Below are 12,664 nucleotides of genomic sequence, written 5' to 3' on the forward strand. Positions count from 1 at the left end.
AGTGGAGACAGAAGAAGGCTGTCTCAGTTTTCCAGGCAAGAGACAGAACTGGCTTGAGCCCCACTAGTGGCAGTGCAGTGGCAGGAAGATGGCTTAGAGAGAGGACTGCTGTGATTTCCTTATCAGTGTCTAGAAAAGAGGAACTCAAAGTGTGTGTTACTGTAGTATGGGCACTGCCATTTGGGTTTCTGGAGACGGACACTCTAATTTTGGAACAGATTCTCTTGTTTTCGAGGCGGTCACCAGGATGAAATCGTTATTCACACCAAAGTAAAGCAGGTTGTTCTTGGAACAAGTGATACAGACACCATACATCTGACTGTGACCACTGCAGAGTGAGATGCAAAGTGGTAAGAAATTAGAGAAAAAATTTCCTGAAGTAAGGATTTAGACTAAATTATTTGTAACCCCCATGTATTGGTTTCCTGTCTGCTGCCACTACAAACCACCACAAACTTAGTGGCTTAAAATAACACAAATTTATTATCTTACAGTATCCTATCCCTGGGTCAGGATCTGACATGGTTCTCCCGGGGAGAAAATGGAGGAGTTAGCAGTGCTGTGTTTCTTTCTGGAGGCTGTGAGACTCTTTGCTCTATTTCTTTCTTTCTTTTTTTAATGTATTTATTTATTTATTTATTTATTTATTTATTTATTTATTTATTTATTTTGAGAGAGAAAGAGAGCTTGAGTGGGGGAGGGGCAGAGAGAGAGGCAGACACAGAATCAGAAGCAGGCTCCCGGCTCTGAGCTGTCAGCACAGAGCCTGATGCGGGGCTCGAACTCACAAACTGCGAGATCATGACCTGAGCCAAAGTCAGACGCTTGACCGACTGAGCCACCCAGGCTCCCCTCTTTGTTCTACTTCTAAGGCACCTACATTCCTTGGCGCATGGCCCCTTCCTCCATCTTCAAAGCCAGTAGTGTGGATAATCCAGGGGAATCTCTCTACTCAAGGTCAGCCAATTAGCAAGCTTTATTCCATCTGAAACCTGAATTCCCCTTTGCCATGTAACCTAATGAATTCACAGGTTCTGGTATTGGGATGTGCATGTCGTGGGCGCGGGGGTGCATTATTCTGCCTACCACACCCCCCATGGTGAGTAAATTAGTATAGTGCAGGCAGTGCAAGGCTGAGTAGTGCACTTGTCTTACCTGAGCTCTGGAGAACTTCTCAGGGGCTTTCTCTTAAAGGAAATGGAGATTCCCAGGGCCAGGTGGGCTGAGTCAGCATGAGCAGACCTGAGTTTGGGAGTAGGGGGCAACACTCCCTGTTCTCTGGGGAGAGGGGTTGGGGAGGGGGATCCACTCTGCATTGGCATGATATCTTCTAAATAATCTTATTGAGATACAGGAGACTGATAGGAGGTAGACACGGCCTTCAGGTTGGGGGTCCAGGGCCTGTGACTCCAAGGAACACAACAATCCCCTTCTGTTATTCCCCAGACATTCAGGACATATTGTCACCTGTCCTAGACTGGGGAGTTAGTGATGGGTGGGGGTGGGGGAGGTGCCATGTTGCCACTTGAAGCGAATTCCTTTAGTAAAACAGCACATCCTGGCTAGCCGAGTGATTTTCTGAGAGAGAGAGAGAGAGAGAGAGAGAGAGAGAGAGCAAGGGAGGGGCAGAGAGAGAGAGGGAGACACAGAATCCGAAGCAAGCTCCACGGCCCTCAGACCGCAGCACTGGAGCCTCAAGTGGTAGATAAAGTGACACATGCTCACCCTCACAGCATCTTCAGGGATTCCCAGAAATGGAAGAGGGAGACCCTTGGGGGTAGAGGGAGGTGACAGGGGTGAGGGGTGGCACGGGGGTGCAAAGTAGCTGTTCTGCTAATCCCAGACAGATGCGGGTTTGACCGTGAAACAGTTGAGACTTTATTTTGGGCTCCTGAAGCAGACATCTGGGTTTCAGGAATTAGACATGGAAGGACTGCGGGAGATGATGGAGGAGAAGGTGTCTGGCTGACGCTCACATGTTTCCTTGTGGAGCAGGGTGGATTCTCGGTTCCTGGAAGATGCATTTTGAGGAGGCCTGAGGCAGCAAGGATGCAGCCATTTGCCTTGTGTGCCTGGAACTGGGGCAGCTCCCACAGGCCTAGGTTTAGAGTTGAAGCTTCCTGTGGTAGCAGCACAAAATGAGGGGCATGACTATTGATGCTAAACAGGTGATGGCAGGGAGCACCCTAAAAGCCTCTAGGTCTTTGGGAGGTGGGGCCCCCCTCCTCTCCCAGTACCTATTGCAAAGGTCAGCTACAAGTGTAGGGCGTTTTCCTCTTCTGGTTCCATCTTCCAAAGGGAGGACTGGTTTCCCTGTAAGATGTCAGGAAAGACGCCTTTTTAATGAGAGACCTTGGTGCTTGGGGTCTTCTCACCCTCCCTCCTCACCACCTTGGCCTTCTCCTCCCACTTGCTGTCTTTTCCCTTATTTAGAAGAAAGGTTTGGTTAAGACCATTTGCTTCATAAGATATTTTCTGTTTAGTCTTTTTTCTTTTTGATTAAAAAAAGAAAAAATTGTCAAAGTCTTAGCCTCAGACACCTAGTCCACAATTGTCCATAGGGTTACATGTTCCTATATCTGACTTTGTCCAAAATGCATCCCCTGGAAGAGACTCAACTGATCTTCTGGTTGCAACGGAAGAGAGAACAGTAGTAGTCCAATGACAAGCAGCTTTTCACTGCTACCAACTCCACCTGGTTCTGGAAGCAGTAAGAACTTAAACCAGATACTTGTTGTAGGTTCCAAAGGCATTTTGTCTTAGCCATGCCCTTGTCCTTCAGACTTGTCTAGTTGTGCCTTCGTCTCTAACTCTTTGATTCAGTTATGTTCTGTGAGGGATCCAAAGAAACAAATCTATTGCTAGTCTATGCTTAAGCAACTGATGAGAGACGAGGGCTATCTACAGGAGGCAGGCAGTTATGCTAGGAAGTTACACGATGAGGCAGTTTGTGAGTAGGTCCCAACCATATTAAGACTGATGGGAAATTCTGTCAGGGTTCAGAGCAGGTAGAAGGAACTACTGAGGCATTGGTAAATTGGGAACAGAAGACTTTTTGAAATTATCCCTTGAAGGATTGTCTCTGCAGAGAGAAAGGAATAGGGGCATGGAGTAGGGAGACAGCATAAGGGATATGGTATATGTGTGCATGTTTGCACGTACAGGCACATAATTGTTATATGTGTAAACGGTGTAAAATTCAAAAGGATAAAAATGTATACAAAGTCTCCCTGTCTCCTAGTCCCTTAGTCACCCAGTTCTCCTCCCTAGAGACAGAGTTGATATTTAAAAACATTTAATAAATACAGAGAATCCCTCCAACACACACACACACACACACACACACACACACACACACACACACACGTACACCCACGGCCGGATGGCCAAACCATCTTCTAGGAATGGAAGTCTTAAACATGCATGTTGACTTTGTTTTCTCTGTAGTGTTATGTGGCCATTCTTTACAACCACCAAACCCTGACAAAGAATACTTGACACACTGTTTTGAGGGCCATGCTTCTGGAACAAGACGCTGAAAACTAGAAAGACCAAGTGTAATTACATAATGTTAGCCACCCCTAACCCCACCCAGGAATCCCAGGAGGACTTGGCTCCCCCAGGGCATGGGCTGTGGAGTTGGGCCAACGTACCTAGATGACATGGACTAGCATCCCTAGCTGACACATGGGCTGCACCTAAGGGAGAAAGATTTGGTCCCATTTGGAGACCAGGGAAGAGGCAGGGCTACCCCCCTCTTTGCAAGTGAGTGTGCAAAGGAGGTGCACAGGGGACCCACAGAGGCACCCCTCAGGGAGGGCGCTGCCAGGGCTCCAACACTGGGGAGGAAAACAGAACCTGCAGCCCTGCTGCGGCTCTTTCCAGATGGGTTTCCCGACCAGAGGAGGACTCCCACATTGAAAGGTTATGTGGGAAGGATTCTGGTTTTTCTTCTCCTGCTGTGAAATCAATTAAAAACAGGATGGATATAAAATGGTTTTATAACCTCCTCCCCCTCCTGGCTTCCTTCCCTCTTGGGGATGGGCCAGCCCCAACTGGAGAGAGACGAGAGTCTCATGGTCTGAAAATTCTGTGGCAGTTTAAATAACGGTGACCTATTGCTCCCACTCTCCTCAGGGGACCTGAGGCAGGAGGAGCAAATGTCTCCTGGAAAATGGACAGATGAAGGAGGACCACATAGGTTGGCAGAGAGGGGCCGACCCTTCGGGGCGCTGTGCCAGTCCCTAGCCTCTGCTCCCCGCAGGTCCAGAACTGGTCTAACCTGGGGAAGTAAGGCTACCTGTTTTAGAAGACAATGTATTTCTCACAGAATAATTCAAATTGGCTTGTTCTTCTTACACATACTTGCTCTGTACAAACCCACATCAAGAATTTTCATTCTGTTTATCTACAAATGATCGTAACAGATAACTTTTATTGCATACGACTGTGTGCCAGGAACCTGATTAGGTGCCTTTGCTAAACTAATTCTTCCAATTGTGCCACCACCGAAGGTTAAGTAGTGTTTTGCCCAATGTACAAAGAAGGAAAATGAACCTCCAAAAGCTACCAAGTGGCAAAACTAGGGTCCCAGTCCGGGTCTGCTTTCCACAGCCCACTAAGGTAAGTAATAATGATTCTCATTTGTTGAGCCTTTGCTGTGTGCCAGAGACATGACGCACTTTATCTGGAATCCTCACTGCGAACCTGTGAGGAGGCAGCAGCTCTGCCCCGCTTGTAGACAAAAAAGTGGCCCTTAAGGAAGTAGCCTGAGGTCACAGAATTGACTTGGTGAAGTCAAGGCTTGAAGTCAGCTCTCCCTGCGTTCAGCAATTCATTCCCGGGATGAGGAAGGTGCTTGTGTCCTGAGGTGCTCCCGGTGGGTGCTCTGCAAACAGAGAAGGGCTCCTGAAGGTCATCCCTGGTGGGCTGAGGTTGAACTGGTCTGTGCACAGAGCGTGAGTGCAGCTGTGGCCAACACACATGGTTCTCAGCAGCGTGTAATGTTTCCTGGGACTGTGGCCAACTTGGCTGAGGCTTTTTAGACATCTTGAGGGACACAGTTCTGAGCATCTTAAATGAATAGACAGACTTCTGTCAGGAAGTGCCACTTCATACCACAGAACTGCCCCCATTTTCCCCAATGAAGAGTCTTAGTTGAAAATACGTGGTCATTTTAGGGTCCTGTGTTTTTCTTAAAATGTTTTAACACTTATTTATTATTTTTGAGAGACAAAGAGACACGGAGCACGAGTGGGGGAGGGGCAGAGAGAGAGAGAGGGAGACATAGAATCTGAAGCAGGCTCCAGGCTCTGAGCTGTCAGCACAGACCCCGATGCGGGGCTTGAACCCACAAACCGTGAGATCATGACCTGAGCTGAAGATGGAAGCCTAACTGACTGAGCCACCCAGGCTCACCTTAGGGTCCTATTTTTGTACCTGATGCAAAATCTTGTGAATGGACCCGTATGGCTTATACATCCCTCCTTACACATTGGACAGTTTTTAATCTCTCTTTAGGCAACTCCATCCTCTCTGAACCCCTGTGCTATTTTCCAAGGTACAAACTCCCCTCAAAACATCTTGCAGTGTCTTAACATCCTAATCGGCATCTTCCCTTCACTCACTTTTCCCCATATGATCCTCATCCTGAAACATGTAGTCTATAAACAATAGCAACATAATACAATCCAGGTTTGGGTTGGCATCAGAACTTGCTGACACATTCTCATGTCTATTATGTATTTTAGGGCTCTTTTTAACCCAAGGAGGAAAAGCCGTACAAACACAGGTTTCAGAAAGGAAATGCAAGACAGTTAGTGATCAAAGCAGGACTGGGGCCTACATTTCCACTTTCTCCCTTTTTCTCCACCTCTCTTGGTCCAGACTGGATTCTCAGGTGCACTCAGGCAACTGCACCCTTGTGACTCTGGAACATTGCTCTGACTCAGTCTGTTTCCTTCAAGGGGTTTCTTCAACTGCTCTGAAAACTCAGCCTGGAAATGGAAAATGCCCCATACAGGCGAAGCTTAGATCTAGAACAGTGCATTTCAGAAGAAGCGTATTTTCTGAAACCAAGATTGTTGCACAATTTGAGCTATCTCATCTGCACCAGTGGCCGGCCAGTCACTCACTCAGCAAACACTTAGAGTATCTTCCAGGCACCAGTACTGCCAAGTACTACGGATGTGGTTGGTAACGATATAGGCACAGTCCTTGTCCTCCTGGAGTTCAGAGTGCATTCAGGGAGTTGGATAATAAACTGGAACTCACAGTGAAGTTATATGTTATAACAACAGGGAAGCCAGGTCAGTCCCAAGGTTTGGGACAATTTCTGTGAGGATATGACCTTCAAACTTGAAGAAGAAGTTTCACAAGCTGGCCAGGTGGGGATGAGTTGACAAGGACTTCAGGTATGACAGCCAAAAGCATGGTCCTCACAGATCTCTAAGTTGAGGGAATTTAATTGCCCAAGGCCCAGATGCTGCTCTCTGAAATCCATCCCCATGTGTTGAGGCTGTGCCTCCCATAGGCACTCCCAGCCAGTGACTGATCATGGCAGCCTGTTCCTTGGAAGCCAGGACTCCTCTGATGCCACCTTGGCTTGAGGTTGCCCCCACAGCCCTATCAAACACCCTTACATTGCTGGCTGGTCTAAGCTGTGTCCATCCACCTTCCTTCCCTCCCTCCCTCCCTCCCTCCCTCCTTCTCTTGGGATCAGACTTGCCCCTGTGCTCTTTGTTCAGCCTCTCCATTCTGCTGCCTGGGGAGTGGATGGCATTGATCAGGGGAAGTGAGCCAAGAAGAAAGGAAAAACCAAGAGGAAAGGGCCCAGAGCAGATCCAGGCAAGTTCTGTTCTCTCAGCAGGAGGAGGAAAGTCAAACATGAGGTGCTGACAGTTTATTCCAGGCATTGTTTAAGACTAGATTTCTCTGTCCCTTCCTTTGAAACTTTCAGAATGACTCTGGCTAAAAGCACCCTGTTTCAGGACAGGGTCCCAGAGGATTCTGGGGCAGGATGGAAATTGTTACGAAACCGTCTTTTATTCTACCTATAAGAACTTTTCCCTTCCTGTAACATCTGTATCTTTATGGGAGCAGAAGCAGGTGACCCTCCAGGATCTCACCTTGGCAAGGCCCTTCCCAGACCTCACTGGGGGCAGGCAGTGCCTGCGCAGGCAGGCCTCAGACAGGGCCAGTCTAGTCTAGGTGCCAGGTGTGTCCTTATTGTAGAGATGGACACTACAGCCTGTCAGCACCTGGCACCATTCAGTATCTAGATCCTTACTAGCCATCAGCCCAGGCTCAGATGCTTCCTGGCTACATGGGGAGAATGTCCTTTTCCAGCTACCGTGAGTCACGTAGCAGATCTAGTTCTTCTTGCATATTAACAAGTTGATTTTCTGGTTTTATTTTTAAAACAAAAGAACAACAGTAACATCAAGGGAGGTCATCAGAGAGGGAAAGAGTTACAAAAAAGCAACATGCAGCCTGTGGGTGTCAGGTGGAAGTAAGCGGAGTAGATTTGGGCTTTTAGGTGGGCATAGTTACCCCAGCCAGGATTTCAATGGTGCCTTTCAAATTCATTCTTTATCTATGTGATGCCTGGGGATTAGGTGGGAGTACCAAAATGCTATAATTATCAAGAGGAAAAAAATGACCCTGCTGGTGATCATTTAAGGAGGTATTTAAGGACAAATAAAAGGAAGTACATCTTTACACAGCCTGTAGCATATAAGTGGAACTCATTGCCCCCTAAGGTGTTACAGATGAAAATAATAAAAAATGGGTCCAAGAAAAGGCTAAGTAAATTCACGGATATTGGATGTAATGGTTATTAAAGTCAGCCTATGAAGACCCCATGTTCCCTCAGAAATGTTTCTGGTGCCCCTCTAGAGACACCTGGGTTCGAGGCACATCAAGCTCCTACATGTTTCTGGAATGCGGAGTGCTCTTTCTCAGTGCTATGCCTTTGCCACACTGTTGTCTTGAGAGTCCCTTGCCACTTTCTTCTAAGTCTGATAAACTACCGTGAATTCTTCAAGACCCAATTTAAATGGAGCCTCTTCTGGGTAGCACCCCCTCCCTGATTCCTCCAGGTCAATGCTGATCACTCCTTTCACCAGTGGAACCCTCTCCCAACACACTATCATGGTTTGCCCAACTGGACAGAGATTGTGTCTAATTCTTGTGGGCTTAATTCAGAGCCTAGTTGATAGCCCCTAGGTATGAAATGTCTTGAATGAATGAATGAGTGTTGAACTATATCAACCAATGGTTTGAACACATACCATGTTTATGATACTCTTAATGACCCTCTTAGAAGCTTCTAATATTGGATAGATGATACTTTTCTTCCAGGACATATGCTTGTTTATGTCAGCTAATACATACGCTAGTCTCCAAAGAAGCATCTATGTAGTTGAAGTGGAGTAGCCAAGAGTCTTATTGAGATTTTAGTGTCTTTAACTTAACTGTGTCTCTTAGGCAAGTGAGCCAGTTCCCCAGAAATCTGGTCTAGAAATATTGCCAATGCACATTCCAGTGACTTTGAGATGTTAGAAAAACAGACATATCACCTTTCAGGCTGAAATCACTGGGAACTGCATTTTAAAGTTGGGTTTCCTTCCAGATCCTTAGGTTATGAATGACACACAGTCTGTGGAAACTTTATGAGATCACCAAGAAGCTGAGGTCTTTAACTCTCAAGAATTGTTTAATCACAGATCAACCAAATACAATATTTGCATGTTTTAAAAAAACAAAACAGCAAGCAAAGGTCTGTTGATCAAAATGCTGCCCCAGTCCAACCTACACGAGAGGCCTGCCCAAGTTCAAATATGGAGATTCAGAAGATGATGAGTTTTAGGCAGAGGGAAGAGAGCAGCAACCCTGGACAATAAAAGAAAATCTAAGAATAATGAGAAGTCCTTCTCTGTCAATTAAACAATCAGGCCTAGAGAAAGGCTCTTGGCAAGACTCCTAGCAAGAACCTGGAGGTCCAATCCCGATTTTAATCCCCTCAAAACACCATTTGAGTTTAACTTTTGTAAAGTTTTAGTAGTCAATTTAAAAATAAGTATCTACAGAGGCGCTTGAGTGACTTAGTTGGTTGAGTGTCTGACTCTTGATTTTGGCTCAGGTCATGATCCCAGAGTCATGGGATCAAGCCCTGAGTCGGGCTCTGTGCTGAGCATAGAGCCTACTTAAGATTCTCTCTCTCTCTCTTTCTCTCTCTCTCTCTCTCTCTCTCACTCTCTCACTCTCTCTCTCTCTCTCTCACTCTCTCTCTCTCTCTCCCTCTGCCCCTCTCCATTGCTTATGTGCTCTCTCTCTCTCAAAATAAAATAAAAATTTAAGAATCTACATACTCTACTAACTTGAAGGTAAATATAGGGACCACATACAGATGTTCATTCAACAGACAGCTGTGGGAGCAACTCTTTCATTTAGGGGCATCTGCTTGGACCCTGGAGATGCAGCAGGAAGCAGGGCTAAGGTCATTCTGCCCTCTTTGGGCTTACAGCCTCACAAGAAGGACAGGCCAGGATTAGTGACAATGATAATGACTGGTGAGGTTTCCTGGGCAAAGTTCAGGGAGTTCTGCTATTGTGTAACTAATTAGAGGACTTTATCTATCCCAGAGGTCTGGGAAGATCTCCCTAAGGAAGTGATTCTTAAGCTGTTGCTCAGAATTGAGGTTGTAGGGAGAAGAATGTTTCAAGAAGAAAGGAGAATCCTGAGGAACTGAAGCTTTCAGCATTGCTGGAGGTCTGAGAGACGGTGGGGCAGGGCTGTGTAAGCTTTGTGCAGGAGTGAGGTGCATGTATTTAACCACCGAGCATGAATACAGCTCAGTCATCACATTCACCCAAGGTGCATTCCATTTTATTCTCTCACTAGGCTAAATTGTAGATATTATTCAACCTCTTCCTTGCTAAGAGGTTTAAATAATAGTACGAATTGTTCGTAGATGTGCGGTTTTTTTGCTTGCTGTACCTACCAGTGCATAAATGATGTGCCACAGTCATGATAAAACTTTTCCAAAGATGTTTCCCATTAAGTTGCTGGACATTAAGTAACAGGGAGAGCTCGGTGTAAGAGGATAGGTAATTCACTTAAATGATATTTTTTAGGATGCAGAATTTTTCTCAGCATTTGCTGAACTGGCAGCAATCAACAAAATTTCTTAGCCTATATAATACTGTGTTAGAATTTTCGTATTGACTCTGTATTGACTAACTCATGAAAATTGTATACTGGAATAACATACTTCAGTCTAACCTAATCCTCCAGTCTAGATGAGAGGCTCAAGTTGGCAGTTACGTACTGAGCTGTGAATTTAGAATCCTGGCTCAGCCACTTGGGTGTTAGATAGCCTCTCCGTTCTTCAGTTTTCTCACCCATAAAATGGAGATTATGAGATCTATAGTCCTCAACTGAATTAATATGCCAGTAGCATTAGTACTCATTTTTAGTAATAAAATTAATATTGTAAATTCTCAAGACAGGTGGGCATCAGGTGGGTTTTAACCAAGGCCTTAAATAAATGTAGGAGGACTTCAACAGGGATGAATTTCACACTGGTCTCCAAACCATTCCTAAGGGAGTCCATATATCTCAGGAGTGACAAGCATTCCTGAGGAAACCCTGCCTGGAAGCTGACCACAACCTGCGGGGACCTTTTACCATCCACCCATTTGTTCTCTCACTTTTCACCCCCGTAATCTGGGAACCCAATTCCAGTGGAGGCTGGAGTTCCCACGTGTGGCCAGGTGAGGGTTACTGTGAGGGAACACTGCCCTGTGGTAGTTAGCCACAGCCTCAGAGGACCCTGGGGTGCCAGCATGTCTTCCAGGGCCAATGTTATCCCCTGCCACAGAGCTTGGGAACACCTTGGTTAGAGGACTTGGTCAGCATAAGGACTAGCACTAGCTGGTGTGCTGAAGAAACCAGAATGATCTCCAAGCAACACCCACCTGGGCTTGAGGGGAAAGGGAACACCAAGATACAGGCACTGAGCCAACTATGATAGAAGCCAATGACAGTGCCCAGTAGTCTGTACTTTTGAGAAGAGCATAAGAACCAACTGGTCAGAGCAGATTCAGCATTAACTCTTTAGTTGATAGCTAGTGAAGACGTAAGGAAGGTATTTCCAAACTATGGGAGAATTTCAGTATTTAAACAGCCAATGTAACTAGCTATATATATAAACACAAGTTGAATATTAATTTGGGGACCTTGGAAACCATATTAATGGCTCTGGACTCCATCATAAGGATATGGAGAACTATAAGGGTTTTAAGATATTTTATGTATTTTTTGGACCAAGGCTTGCTGAATACAGTAGGGAGGATGGATTGAAGGAAAAGAATATAGGAAACAAGAAAACAGTTAAGGTGACCTTGCAGGAGTTCAAGTTGGAGATAATAGTAGGAATGGGTGGATATGAGAGATATTTAATGAGAACAATTTTCAACACTTGGTGATTGACTAGACATGGGAAGTAGGAAGAAGGAGGAGTCCACAATGACTTCTAGGTTCCTTGCTCAGGAAATAAGACAGATTATGTCACCATTTAATAAGGGAAATCAGGAGACAGAGCAGCTTTGAGGATATGATATGACCAGTTTGGTTTCAAATGTGTTGAGCTTGAGGTGCCTATTACATATTTACACAGAGATTCAGTAGGCAATTGGATATATGGGTACTGTGTGTGAAATAAGCCTGGCTGGAAATTATGGTTTTGGAATTTTTATATATTGATGCATGAAGTTGTCCTGAAAGAGAATATAGAGTGAGAAGAAGTAGGTGTGAGTCTTGAGTAACAAAAACATGTCAGGAACAGGTAGTAGATGAGGTACCACAAAGTTAAAGATTGTGAAGTTGGTGAGCTGTGGACAGAGGGAAGAGAGCAGAAACCCTGGATAATAAAGGAAAATCTAAGAATAACAAAAGGCAAGAGAAAGGTGTGTTGAGTATGGTAGATGAGCAATTAGCATCCATTCCTACCTTCCGTTTTATTTGTCTTCCTGGACAGCCAAAGACTACTTCCCGAGATTCCCTTGCATCCAGAGGTCTGGATGCAAATTAAGTTCCACCAATTACATATACCAGTCAAGATTTAGGATGTGAAACTGAGGCAGAGTCTGATGCTTTTGGCTATTTTCCACCAAAGTTGTGGAGCTTTTCTGCAACAGCATTCCAGCATTTAGTTGCTAGCTTCGTGGTTCTTCAGTTGTCATGGTAGTAGCAGCAGCTTCCTAACACCAAGATTGTAGTCATAATAGTGTGTTCTAATTCCCTACCTTCCTAATTTTGGCAAAGGTATCATCTTCCCTGGCAGGCCAGTTTGTGATGTCATTCTTGGAGATTCACCTATATCTCAAGCCCTTCCAACTTTAATAAACTCCTAATTTCTTTATCTTTATTTTTAGAGAGAGAGTACATGAGCAGGGGAGAAAAGCACAAAGAGAGAATCTTTTAAATTTTTTTAATGTTTATTCTTGAGAGAGAGAGAGAGAGAGAGAGAGAGAGAGAGAGATACAGAGTGTGAGTGGGGGAGGGGCAGAGAGAGAGGGAGACACAGAATCCCAAGCAGGCTCCAGGCTCTGAGCTGTCAGCACAGAGCCTGATGCGGAGCTCACACTCATGAACTATGAGA

General features: G+C 45.4%; 1 long non-coding RNA gene across 1 annotated transcript; it reads right to left on the reverse strand.

Annotated features, from left to right (window-relative positions):
• Window positions 1–1,870: 1,870 nt before the first annotated feature.
• On the reverse strand, window positions 1,871–12,223 carry LOC125172283 (uncharacterized). The gene is made up of 3 exons (XR_007154673.1): window positions 12,013–12,223; window positions 2,238–2,313; window positions 1,871–2,120 (listed from the first exon to the last, which is right to left on the reverse strand). It is a non-coding gene; the product is annotated as an uncharacterized LOC125172283 (long non-coding RNA).
• Window positions 12,224–12,664: the final 441 nt, after the last annotated feature.

This window comes from Prionailurus viverrinus, chromosome A1, assembly GCF_022837055.1.
Source record: "Prionailurus viverrinus isolate Anna chromosome A1, UM_Priviv_1.0, whole genome shotgun sequence".
Lineage (NCBI taxonomy): Eukaryota > Metazoa > Chordata > Mammalia > Carnivora > Felidae > Prionailurus > Prionailurus viverrinus.